The sequence below is a fragment of the Dipodomys merriami genome, unplaced genomic scaffold, assembly GCF_024711535.1.
Source record: "Dipodomys merriami isolate MVZ:Mamm:240054 unplaced genomic scaffold, mDipMer1.0.p SCAF_39, whole genome shotgun sequence".
NCBI classification, from domain to species: Eukaryota; Metazoa; Chordata; class Mammalia; order Rodentia; family Heteromyidae; genus Dipodomys; species Dipodomys merriami.
The window spans coordinates 8,241,142-8,254,776 of NW_027205492.1; the positions used below are offsets into that span (position 1 = coordinate 8,241,142).

The following is a 13,635-nucleotide window of genomic DNA, read 5'->3' on the forward strand; positions in this document are numbered from 1 at the left end:
GGTTATGATTACCTGAAGCAGGGCAGATCCTTTACAGCAAGTCTCTGGATGTGAAGACCACCACAACTTTTCAGACTATTGTGGACACTTAAATTAGTAACTCTTTGCCCCCCCCAAAGACATGAGTGGCCACCAAACTTTGAAATATTTAAAAACTCCTAGTTTTCTTTGCCTTGATAGATTAATACAGCTAGAGTCACCATAATGAGAAGTTCAATTCATTTTTAGTTTTGAAAGAGCATGTGTCATTACAGAAAGATCTTCAGAGAATTCCCATGTTTTAAATTTCAAAGCTATCTTAAGTTTCTTTCAAGTAGCTGTAAGAGGAGAACTAAAAAAAAAAAGGAGGTCTCAGTAAAGGTGAAGTCTTTTAAAGGAAAACTGGTAAAAATTTTGATGTAGCATTTTGTTTGTTTTTGCTTTTTTTTTTTTTTTTTGCCAGTCTTGGGGTTTGAACTCTGGGCGGGGGCGCTAGTCTCAAGGGTAGTGTTCTACCACTTGAGCCACAGCACCACTCCCAGTTTTCTGAGTGATTTTTATTGGAGATAAGAGCGTCTTACAGCCCTTCCTGCCTGGGCTGGCTTTGAACCTGATCCTCAGATCTCAGTCTCCTGAGTAGCTAGGATTATAGGCGTGAGCCACCAGTGCCTGGCTTGTTGTAACATTTTAAGTCTTACATATAGCGTACATATAAACAATGTAATGATAAATCATCAGCTAGAGACATGACATGATCAATTATAAAAATAATTACACAGTGACTTAAAAGCTTTCATATGAAATGCTCACATTTATATACATGATCTGAAGCCATAAACCATGCAGCTGATTTACGGAGGTACATGGCTGATATGCAACCACAACACATCTTCATCAACAAACCCTTACAAAATGCTGTTGGACTGGATGCCACCTCGCCACTCAAGATAAAGAAGGCCAGTTATAAGTTTTCTGCTTGATTTTTCCCCCTGCTGGATTCCCAGCATCTTTGTTGGTGGCTAGCACAAAGCAGGCACTCAATACAGACTGAATGAATGAGTCTCTGCCTAGAAAAGAGTTAAAGACAGGACATTCCATAGGTATCTATAGTATGTAATGTATGCTGAACTTGCCACAAACATCTTTAGAAAAGAGTTCACAGGTTGGGAATGTGGCTTAGAGGTAGAGTGCTTGCCTAGCATGAATGAAGCCCTGGTTTCGATTCCTCAGTACCACATAAACAGAAAAGGCTGGAAGTAGCATTGTGGCTCAAGTGGTAGAGTGCTAACCTTGAGCAAAAAGATGCTCAGGCATAGCGCCCAGGTCCTGAGTTCAAGCCTCAAGACTGACACAACAAAAACGAGAGAGAGAAATAGAGGGGGAGGGAAAGGGAGGGGAGGTTTTTCATGCTTAGCAGAGGTTAGAAATAGCTGTGGAGCTTAGACGGTGCGCATCAGCACAGCATCACTACAGGTGTAATGCCAGAGGCGGGAACACAACGACTTCTAGGAACTACTCTACGAAGCAGAAAGGCTGCTTTGTCAAGGCTCTAGGTAACCATGAATGACAAGGCTGAAAAGTGGTTTGAGGACAAATAAGATGGGTGGATCTTTGAATGTTAAGTTACTGTCTGTTGCCATGTCTGTTGGGTGCTTGGAGCGCATTCTGCAGGTATTGCAGTAGAAAAGTGGGCAAAAGATGTCTTTTTCTTGTGCCAGGGATTGAGCCTAGGAATGCTAGGCAAGTATAGCCCCAGAAATGATTTTAATGACACTTTAATAGGAATAACCTGGTTGCATAACCAGGAGGTCCCATTAAGAAAGACCCAGACCCCTAGAGCCAGGGGATCACGTCGATAATCCTAGCTACTCAGGAGGCTGAGATCTGAGTATTGTGGTTTGAAGACAGCTGGGGCAGAAAAGTTCAAGTGAGACTCATCTCCAATTAGCCACTCAAAAATCGGAAGGGTGCTATGGTTCAAAGTAGTACAGCACTAGTTTTGAGCAAAAAAGCTCAGAAACAGCACACAGGCCCCGAATTCAAGCCCCAGACAGGCACGCACGCATGCGTGTACACACACACACACACACACACACACACACACACACACACACACACACACACACACACACACACACACACACACACACACACACAGTCAACTGAATAGAGCAGAAGCTAGACCTAGTCAATATTAGAATCCCCCAAGGGAGTAAGCCCATTCCAGAACTACGCAATCTGAAAGACCTGTAAAACCACCACTGACTTAGGCATGAGGGAGTAAGATACTGAGGTCATAGCAAAAAGGAAAAGGGATGGGTAGAGGCACGGGTCAGTGGTTAAGAAACATGTCTTGCAAGTACAAGGTCAAGTTCAAATCTCAGTACCACCTGTACCCCCAAAACCAAAACAAGGAGAGGGGAAAGAACTTGTTCAAGAGTGAAGCTTACAGCCTAAATCAAAGTTTGTATTTTCCAGTAAAATTACTATTTTCATAAGTAGAAATTTGTATGAATGAGTCACAATGTAAAACTCCAAGAGCTAGGTGATGTAGGATAATAATGCTTCCACTGTAAGAAAAAAGATGGAAGATGCAGTGACTCTATTGTAGAATTAGACAGATCTTTGCTTAAGCCCTTGCCCTGCACCTTTGTAACCTAAAAATGTTACACAACCTCTAAAGGCCTATTTCCTTATGGCATATGCAGAACCAAATGTCAGGACTAACAAGATGATGAAAGCTAGTGCTTAAACTGATGTTCAGATTCGCAACCACTAAAAATTTTAAGTTCACACTAGGGTATTAACTTTGTAAAAAGCTTAGACTGTTACTCTTTAGAATCAGATGTGGTTACCATATCAACATCTGTTCACATATATATTATAGACAGCATTTGTACTTACACTTTTTTGCAGTATATCCAAGCAAGCTAATCAAGTTATAAATTAGTATTATCTTAACTTTATAAGCTCCCTGGTAATTTTAAATGTAGAAACATAAAAGTGTTACCAAGATTTTATAGTTTTTTCCCCCCCAAAACTGTGGGTCAATCCTTGCTGGACATAGGGCTTTAATGTGGAGCCCTGGTTACATAGTCTGGCTTCCAATTCATGATCCTCCTGGCCGGGTCACTCCTTTTCAAAGAAGCCTTTCAGATTAATTTAGGACTATCCCTTTAACTGGATACTATGTTGCTCCTTAAATAATTTAGATCTCAAATATGAATCCTGTCCATCAGAATCTCTAGCGCACCAACTTTACCTACAGTTTTCAGGTTGCCCTCCAAGGCAAGTGTAATTATGTATACAGTTGAGTGTGATGGTGTACTTCTACAAGTCCAGCGCTGAGGAGGCAGAGGCAAAAGATCAAATTTGAGGCTAAGCTAGGCTAGACTTCATGAAGATGATGCTGGAGAGACAAAGGGAAAGTGGAGCACACAGAGGGCCGATCTTCTAACCTTCCTTTCATCAGTGTTAAGTGTTCACATAAAATTTTATGTGAAGCAGGAGAAAGATGCCTTGTCACTTAAAAACAAAGCTAAGAAGACAATTTGTAATGTTAGGTATCTACTGCCTATGATAAGAGTGCCACAAGCTTAGAGCCAACTTTGCTTTTGTCAGTTTAGGTGAAAAATCTAGCCTGAGAGAAATAAGAGAAAGGGAACTATTTCATAAGTAGGCTAACAGGGCAAGTAGATATGACCATTTATAATAATTACAGAGCAGGCCACATCTTTGCATGTAAATGTCATAAAACAAAGTTCTTTTGATCCTCTAATACACTTTTCATGCTCCATCAACACCCAGAAATAACCTTTCCATAGTAACGAGGAATGTATTTTTTCTCAATAAATTGATCTAAATCATGTTCAAGATTTTCTTTTCCTCTCCATTTTCCCTAAGCCACATCCAGAGTTAAGGCATTTCTGAAATGCATCCCTGTGCAGGTCAGGCCATCTGACGGCGCAAGCTTCACGCGTTCCCCCAGGGAACTTCACTTGGGTTTTCATGTTAAGTAGAGATGATCTCGAACCAGATCCTTGCATGACATGAGGATTCTGTCTGCTCATCTCTTTCACAAGAGCACAGATTCTGGTAAATTCGTAATTCCAAATTAGAATTTACTAAGTTCTGCCATATTTCACCAGGCTGAAGTTTCTTCCCATATGCCAGGTTTCAAAAGAGATGACATAGGGGTTGGAGGTGTGTCTTACTTGGTAGAACGCTAGTCCACGAGGAAAAGTGTTACCTACTAATTTTAAGTCCTGGTCTTCCACCTTTAAAAAAAAAAAAGGAAGCCAGGCGCCAGTGGTTCATGCCTGTAATCCTAGTGAGTGACTCAGGAAACTGAGATTGAGGTTTGAAGCCAGTCTTGGCAGGAAAGTGCGTGTTATCTCCAATTAATCACCAGCGAATGGAAGTGGTACTGTAGCTTAAAGTGATAGAGCACTAGCCTTGAACAAAAAGAACTCGAGGATAGTACCCAGGCCCTAAGTTCAAGCCCCACTACTGACAAAACAAAAGACAACACACTCACCCCAACCAAAAGAGGCCACTTACAAGATTCTTTCCATTAAACCAACTCCCACCAGAAAAGGGAACATTACAGATTTTCAAGCAAAGCACAAGTTCCACAAGCTCTTATAGACCATAGAAAATAAAGGGGGGGAGAGGGGGGGAGAAGGTGGGAAGAACCCAGCAATTATCTAGGAAAACCAATGCTCAGAGAAGGAAGAAGACTTCACTAAACCAAAACACTGGGAAAAGTAAGGGAATCAGAAGCTATGATTCTTTTTAGACATCCGGGTAACTTCAGGCCAAACACAGGCTCCTTAACTGAACACTAAAGGTTACCAGCAAAACTGACACGATTCTTCGGCCTGGGGATGTGTGACCAGTTTCTTTAACTGTAAAGTCCATTTTCGCCATAGGGGCTGACCACATAAGCACAAAGCATCATTATGAAATTACCAAGCATTCACTGGAGGCCTCATTAGTGAAATACCTCACACAGGAGCTTATTCTAAGTTCTTAAACACTGGTCCGGGAACCAGCCCAGATACCCTCACTTCTCCATTGAGCATGGTGGTGGTGACTTGATTTTCCTACTTATCTAACAAGATAGTACTGAGAATTGAGAGTAGCTTATACATCACTTGGAAAAATAACTGGCAAGCCATTAACATTATTTCATAATACTATAAAACCAGAAATGGGGTCTGGGCCATAACACGACATTACAAACTTACAGCTAACAGAATCAGTGATGAATCTATAATCTTACTAGACAAAGTATCAGGATGTGTAGAGCCTTATTTGTATCTGTTCAGAGTAGTTTCCCTTTGTAAAACCTACTCAAAATCTTCAATGCCCCACTCTTCTTCCGCTATTTCCCAGACTTTTATTTCTGAACACTGGTGATATTCCCAACAAGTTCCAGGATTCCTCTAGCAGCTGTCTTGGAGCTAAGGTCCAGTAGGATCAGTTGGGACGCCAGGCAGAGGACAGTGAATGCATACAGAGACAGGGGAAAGCCCATACCAAAAACAGTAGTCAGAATCTTACACTGTCCACAGGAAAGAATAAAAGTGTGCATCCCCAATCAAAATCGTCACTTTACTTAGTTGGTAGCCTACATTTTACCTGCTACTTCCTGTCTCAATTCCTGCACATAATCAAGATCCCTCAATGAGAAACCAGGATCTGTGAAAAAAGGCCTCTCCCAGTGAGGCAGAGCAGTCTCACTAAACTGGCAGACAGCAAATGCAGGACATTCTGGAAGGTGGGTTTTAAGGAGTTGTAACATACTAAGATAGGGAACACAATCTTCCTCCCCACCTAAGAAACAGAAAAGGCATGTACTCCAGTGACCACACAGGCTCAGCAAACACAGAGGGCTTATTTCATATAAAGTGTCTCAATGGCCAAGTGCAAGGTGCCAATTTGTAAACAGTGATTACATTAATTAGCACAGGACTTTACATTTAGCAGTTTTAAACTAAGTTTATAAACTAAGAATGTAACAAGTCTGACAGTGGTGGTTATCAGCAAAACTCTGCATCAGCACCAGGAATAATACCACAAGGTCTTACAGATCTAGGGGAGGAAAACATCGTAAGTTCATGTGGCACTACTAACATGCCAAGAGCTTTGATTTCAATAGTAAACACACCATTCACACCGGGGAGCAGCATTTCTAACACACAGGTCCTCACAGGCAGGCAAATTGCTGTTAAACGCTCACTGAAAAGGGTGTTACTTCCCTTGGAAGTCCAGGTTAACAAGTATCCCATTGCACAACAGCTATGGGCACCCTGGTGAGAACAGTAAATTAGAATCTAATGTTTAAAAAGTTTCAACTTTTCTCTTGTATCATTTAATTCTGGTATTCCCTCCAATATTCAAACATATTACCTCCAAACTACACTTCTAGTGTCTTATCTGTAGTTAATGTAACAATCATTTCCAACTCTAAAAAAAAACACAACTACTTTATGTGTATGTGCACACATATCTCATCAATTAATGGGTTAAATGTGTCAGGGTCGATGATTGCTACTGTACTTTGTTACACGTAATTCTCAAAATAAACACACACTTAAATCTGAAGTTATTCTTTTATCTCTTCTTCTCTCTACAAATTAGTTCTTAATTTCTCCTTTATACCAAAAGACCCCATTTTTCTTTTTAAGTGGCAATTACCACAACTAAATTAATTTGCTGACAGTCTGTGTATACAATTTAAACAAGCAATTTTTCCAAATATTTTAAATTTCTACAAATATTTTTAATAAGATGTTTTCAAAATGTGTTTCAAAGAAGGAGACAATTTCAGGTGTGGTAGACCTTATGTACTCAGGCTTTTCTTGCTTGTCTATTACCCTGCAAGCGGTGCTGAAGTTAAATCCCCTCAACACTGTCAAGTTTCATTTCAATATAAATAGTATTAGAACTTCTCCTGCACTCTGATTAAAGGAGAAAAAAAAGTTAAGGAAAGCAAATTTGTATTACTTTTACAATCAATGACTTCCAGAACTGGCAAGTCCAATAACGATGAGAAATTCACAATCCAAGTGATCCTGTTTCCTACACAGGAACTTTAAGGCTTGGTTAGTTTCAATAGAGTAGCTTCTACTAAGGGAATTTTTCAACAAAGGTTAAGATAAAGGAATTTTGATTTAAAGGGTGCCCATTATCTCTTTTAGTTAATTGAGCTATTTATTGTACAATGAACCCTTAGCTTATATACTGTTTTGTGCTGCTCTTCCTTTGGTGTCAGAACCAGGAAACCTTTGAAAAAACAAAGTACGCGCTTCCAAAGTGCATACAACAAGCTTTCCTTTAACGGGAAAATGGTTATTGCCACTACAGATATCACAACACTTCATCTCATTTATAATAGGCCAAATGAAAGCACCTTCACAAACTTCACATCCAACATATACTCAAATGAACTCTCTTCAAACAACTGCTTTAAGAACTTGTAACTGTCTAACAACAGATCCGCATTATCTGTTTAATAAATACTAAACAGCATTTTCAAATTAACCAACTTGCCTCATTTTCATTCATCAAAATGCTACTAAGTAGCAATTATCAATGGTAAATTCAACTTTAAGCACCAACTGATTAACTATGTATCAAATACATCCTTTGGTTTCTTATCAATTTATCTTGACATATGCAAGATGCTTGCAACAGCATTTTAAAAGTATCTTTAAATATCAACCCCCCCCCCCCACTGTCAATCTTGGGCAGCAAGAACAAGAGCAGAAAAAGGAGAAAATTTTCTCATCAGAGCTTTATTGCAAGGTGCTGGGGATCAAACCCAGGGTATTGTGCATGTAAGGCAAGCTCTCTACCGCCACCAAGTCACCACTCTCAACTCCAATCAGTCTCATCAGATCTTTAAGGCTTTAGGAGTTTAGCAACTCTTGAGATTGAGATTAGAGCTCTACATACAAGAGGACAGAATACAATTGACTACAATTCTATTTAAAAAAACCTTAAATTTTCTCTTAAACCTAACTCATTTTTTTTGTTAAGTGTTCAGAACCAGCTCTAACCGGTTCGTTGAGGAATGTGGCTAGGCTGAAAAGTGTTGGCTTTGGAAGGAGGAGGAAGTCTCTGACTTCCCTACTGCTGCAGTTCCCAACCTCCAAAATGAATATACCCACCGGTGTGAATTGACAATGTAGTCCAAAGAGCAAGGCAGGAAACGGAGTCCAGATCCTCAAAATGGCAGTACAGGGCATAACCACTAGGCCACCTATCAGTTCAGTACCAAAAGTACAACCCTGTGCATCATGGTGCAAAAGCTGGGGCCTAGGTTTCGCATTGTGCATCTCACACCTATGGAAATAACAAGAGGAGTAAAATCTATAGAAATCAGCACACCCTAAGAAAGTGGGTGCTCACAGAAGACCAGTGTCAACACTTGCAAAGGTGGTTGGCTACCGATATATCACATGGCAACTACAAGAGCAAAGTTGGGAAGAAATAGAAATTTGAACAATCAACTTTGTTGATTCATCAATGAAGAACTCAACAAGGGCTTGACGTTTACCAACAAAGCTTTGCAAATCATGACACCCATCTCTCATGCTTATGAAAATGACCACCCCACAGAAGTCTAACACCCTTCAATCATGATTTGGCCCTTTCAAAGAGCTGGAAAGATTTGAACCAATGAGCAATACCCCAAACCTGTTAACTCTTCAGATTTTAAACTCTTTACCACCTGACCTTGGAGAGACATGTTGACACACTCAAAGCTTAAAAGTGAAAGAATTCCAGAGAAAGGGAACCTCTGACCCAAGGATGTGCCAAGGTCTTCAAGAACAAATGTGGCTTGTCTGAGGGTCAATGGTTTTGTAAAAGTAAAAAGGAGAAAACTTTCAAAAAGTGCAGAGTGGATTTCTTAGAAGAAATAAAATCACTGCTCTTTACTCAATCCTTCGCCATGTTGCTGTCAGCTCACCAACTAGGAGTGCAAGTGTGTGTGTCTGGCTGGGCCCATTTTCCCATGGTCTGTAGAAGGCGCTGTGAAGCACATCCTGTTCTAGCTCAGGGGCCCTTCCCCCCTCTGCAGCCTTACCCAGTGCAAAGAATGCGCCCCCTACTGACTCCAACAGTCATTGCCTTTAGCCGACTTGGCTGCAGTGCATTTTGGGTGGGGGCTGGTATTTTCTTCATGGCCATAAACCAGAAGCAACAATGCAGGTTTATAAAGAAACTATCAAGCTATTTAAGATCTATCTATCTATCTACATCTAAACATGTATTCTTCCTGCGTTTTAAAGGATCAAGACAGACACAAGCAGCATCAGGAATAGAAACTGGGTGTGTGGGGATGGCCAGCATTAAAATGGCTAACACAGGAAACAGTCTGGGTTCTTTTTCCCTCCTAAGCCTTTGTCTGTGAAATGGGGTTATGGCAAGAACCGTGCAGAGGAACTGGTGAATGCTGGAGCACTGAGACTCAATGTGGGACGTGTGTGGCTAAAAAGGATATTAGACTTCAGTTCAGAGCTGGGTCTTGGACAGAAGAGGAAGAGAAGCGATCGCGCCTTTTCCAGCAGTCAGGCATCCAGGTTGGGGGGGAGGGGAAGGCAGGCAGACAGCCCAGAGGAAAGAAGAGGTTGAGTAAGAGGCTGCTTGGAGAACTACTCTCATTCATTGCATTTAAAAAAAAAAATCGTCTTTTTGCAGTTTTCTGGATTTCCGTTTTCTGTGATCTTACTGCAAAGTTGGGGCTCAGGAAGCTCGTAAGGGAGGTCGTGCTGCCCAGGCAGCTGAGACTGAGGGGAGAGTAAGGTGGGGGCCTCAGGTTGGGGTGGGAAGGAAGCTGGAACGCGGGGAAGACAGGGTTGCACGGGGAGGTAAAGACTTTCACTCGGTGCCATGCCTGCTCCCCGCCCCCCGCCCCCTCCCCCTCCCCGGCGCAGGGTGGGTAGAGCGGGCACCAGGCCCCTGCCCGGCCTTGGGGTGTACGCGGGGAGCAGGTTTGGGGGGAGGGAGCGTCAGAGACCAGTACCGGGGATGGGAGAAACGGGGTCCTGGCTGGGGGCGGGGTGTGGAGGATGCCACGAGCTGCCACAGCCCGGGGCGGCGGGGCTGGCGGAGAGGGTCCGGGCTGCAGGGGGAGGCGCCCGGCCCCCGGAGCGGAGCGGGGTAGCGGTCCGACGGGCGCGGGGCGGGCGCGTGCGGACGGCGGGGCGCACAAAGCGTCCGCGGGCGGGCGGGCGGGCGGCGGGCGGCGGGCGCGGGGCAGGGCCGGGCCGCGGTCCGCGCGGCGGACTTACCTCGACTCGGCCTCGAGGCGCGCGCGGGGCCGGCGAGCTCGGGGGCCGGGCGGCGGGCGGATGGCGGCGGCACGGCGGGGAGGACGCGCCCGGGGCCTCGTCGCGCTCCGGCTCGTCGGGGTCCGGCTCGCGCCGCGGCCGCGGCTGCTGCCGGGGGGCGCGGCGGGCGCGGCAGAGCGGCGGGCGGCGGCGGCGGCGCGAGCGGCTCCTCCAGTCCCGCGCGGGCGGCGGGCGGCGGGCGGCGGCGTCGAGCGGTGCAGACAAAGGAGGGGCGGAGGGAGGAGACGCGGGCTGCGCGGGCGGCGGCCTCACCGGCGCGGGCGGGCGGCGGCGGCGGCGGCGGCCGCGCGGCTCTCGCTCCGGCCGCGGGGACCGGGAGAGGGAGCTGTGTCTGAGGAGACGCCAAAATCCCCTCGGCGCTGCCCGCGGGAGGGGGAGGGGGCACAAGATGGCGGCGGCCGGGGGGCGGGAGCCCGGCTCATGGGCCCCGGCGGGCGGCGGAGGGGAGACCGGGCCGGCGGCGGCGGCGGCGGCGGCGGCGGGGGAGGGGGCCGATCCCGCGTCTCCCCTCAGCAGACAATACAAGCGCCTCGGAGCGAGTCCCCGAACCTGCCCTAGCCAAAATGGCGGCCGAGAAAGAGCGGAAGTGACGTAAGTGCTCATTAGCATAAGAGGACTTATTGTCCAGTTGAGATGGGGGGGCCGTGGGGACGGCACCCCTTCCCCCCCAGCCCCCCGAGACCCCGCTCCTGCCCACACCCGCGCTGGCACCCAACTTTTCCAGAGAGGGGTCGCCCCCGGTGCCCCCACCCGCGCCCGGGGGAGATTATATAATCCCCAGCGAGGGGGAGCTCTCGCGAGAACCACCACTTGCCATTGACCCGCTAGGAGGCGCCGTGGATAATGGCCGCAGTGCGCTCCCGGGCCCGAGAGCGCGGCGGGCGCCTTCTCCCGGCCGCAGCGCCCGCGGCGGAGGCAGCAGAGGCGGGCCGCAGCACGCCGGCACTCAGTCAGGTGGCCGCGCGGGGATCCCTGCGCGGGCCCAGCTGGGCCAGGACTACATCTGGCGGGCGAGCGGGGTGTGCGGGCCGCCCGCGGCTCCACGTGCTCGGCGCGCGCGCTCAGCTGGGCCGCCGCGGGCGGAGCGGGGACGCCGGCGGGCCCGGGGAGGTGCGAGGGCTTCGAGCTTCGCCGGCGGGGAGGCCGCCCTGCCCTTCCGGGCCCGGCCTGGGCCACTCAGGCTGGCCCTCCGCTCTGGAGGCCTAGGGGTGGAAAGGACGCGGTCCGCGGGGCCGGCGGGTCCCCGGAGCCGCGCGGACGTCGGCGCTCGCACGGACAGTCGACTTGGAGACTTCCCGGCTGAACGCGGGAAGGCCATGAATGCCAAGCCCCGCTTCTCAACACGCGGCTGTTTTAGTTCCACACGCGCCTAAAAGAATCTCATCGCGGTGGCAGGAACTGGGGCTGACGTGAAAGTTTAGCCAGCTTTCACCCCGCGCAGCTTTCCATCAGTTGTTGCAATTGCGAGACAACGTATCTTCGAGGTATCTTTCCTTTTCTTTTCTGCCGGGCATGGGGCTTGAACTCAGATACACTGTGTCTTTAAGAGCCACGAGGGCATGTCGATGGAAACGAGTGGAAGAAGGGTTTTAAAAGGCTGGAGTGGAGGTGGGGGCAAAGCATTAGGTCCGGAGGGTGAGATGAAGGATCTAACTACTACTGCGGAAGACAGGCCGAAGCTAGTCTAATGAGCAAACGAAGCTGCTCTCTAGTGTTGCAGAGATAGGCTTGGCTTCTGAACGGTGACAATATGAACACGAAGGAAGATCACCTGGAATTCATCCGTGGCTTCATTTATGATTCAGATGTAGATTCACAGTGTTTACGTCACCAGATTTACTATGAAAAATGCACCAAGACATTCCAGATTCTTTTTAAGATGACTTCCACATGGTAAGATAGTGTAACAATTGCATAAATAACTCGAAAGACTAAAAAGAAATTTTACTCTAGTGGGGTACAGGAAGACAATGCAATCTCTACTTGGGTTCTTTGAGGTGATTAATTTCTGTTCCATGTGGCTGGACACTTAGAACACTGGGTTTTAAAAAAGTAGATTCTCAACACCAAAACAAATTGAGAACACTGTCATCCTATACTGTTGAAATAGAATTAAGCACTGATGAATGTTCTAGTTGCCGTGAAGACAAGTCACTTCCCTAAGGAAAGTTGGTCTTTGCCGGGCTATCAGATCTGTTCTTGGTGAAAGGCAACTAGATTAGTACTGGTCCCAGTGGACTGTGTAGTCTGGGTTCACCACTGTGGGGAGGGGGTTTCTTTATTCAGTATGACACTAAAGGTTTTAGTCCCCCCCCCTTTTTTTTTCTGTTGTTGCTGGTCCTTGGGCTTGAACTCAGGGCCTGGGCACTGTCCTTGAGTATTTTTGCTAAGGGCTAGAGTTTACCACTTAAGCCACAGTTCTGCTTTATGGTGATTAACTGGAGATAAAAATCGCTTGGGCTTTTCAGCCTGGCTGGCTTCAAGCCATGACCCTTGGAATCTCAGCCTCCTGAGTAGCTAGGACTACAGGCCTGGGCCATTGGCATTTGGCTAGTTTTTATTTCTAATAGACACAGGGCTGGAGTTTAATCAGTTTCCTGGTACATTCAGCAGCCCAGCATTGAATAAACGTAAGCACTTCACTAAATATTAGGTAACTTTAACCTGATTTTGTTTTTTGTTTTTAATCTACAAGGAAACTCAATAGATCTTATCCTTTATTTTAACTTGCAGTACATTTTCCTGGATGAAGGAAACAATCTTCCTATAAGATTCTTGCTCCAGGGGCTGGGAATGTGGCTTAGTGGTAGAGTGCTTGCTTAGCATGTATGAAGCCCTGGGTTCAATTCCTTAGCACCACATAAACAGAAAAAGCCGGAAATGGCACTGTAGCTCAAGTGGTTGAGTGCTAGCCTTGAGCAAAAAGCAGCTCAGAGACAGTGCCCAGGCTCGGAGTTCAAGCTTCAGGACTGGCAAAAATAAAATAATTAAAAATTTTTGCTCCATTAGCAAAGGCTCAAGCTTTGTTGTTGAAGGTTGTGAAATATAAAAAGTATTTTAAGATAAAGCAAAGTAAAATGCGTTTTTTTTTTTTTTTGCCGGTCGTGGGGCCTGAATTTTGGGCTTGGGCACTGTCCCTCAGCTCTTCAGCTCAAGGCTAGTGCTCTACCACTTGAGCCACAGCACCACTTCCAGCTTTTTCTGTGGTGCTGAGGAACCAAACCCAGGGCCTCATGCATGCAAGGCAAGCGCTCTACCACTGAGCCACCTTCCCAGCCCCATAAGCGTCTTA

General features: G+C 46.4%; 1 protein-coding gene across 3 annotated transcripts in view; it reads right to left on the reverse strand.

Moving 5' to 3' along the window:
- Positions 1-10,396, reverse strand: part of Adnp (activity dependent neuroprotector homeobox) — a 31,883-nt gene extending 21,487 nt beyond the window's left edge. Inside the window, exons 1-2 of one of the 3 annotated variants that reach the window (XM_069989987.1) lie at positions 10,284-10,396; positions 8,157-8,331 (exon numbers count right to left, since the gene is read on the reverse strand). The gene's annotated coding sequence lies outside the window, so the exon portion shown is untranslated. The remainder of the gene's footprint in view (positions 1-8,156; positions 8,332-10,283) is intronic. The other 2 variants (XM_069989989.1, XM_069989990.1) reach the window with 2 other exon arrangements.
- Positions 10,397-13,635: the final 3,239 nt, after the last annotated feature.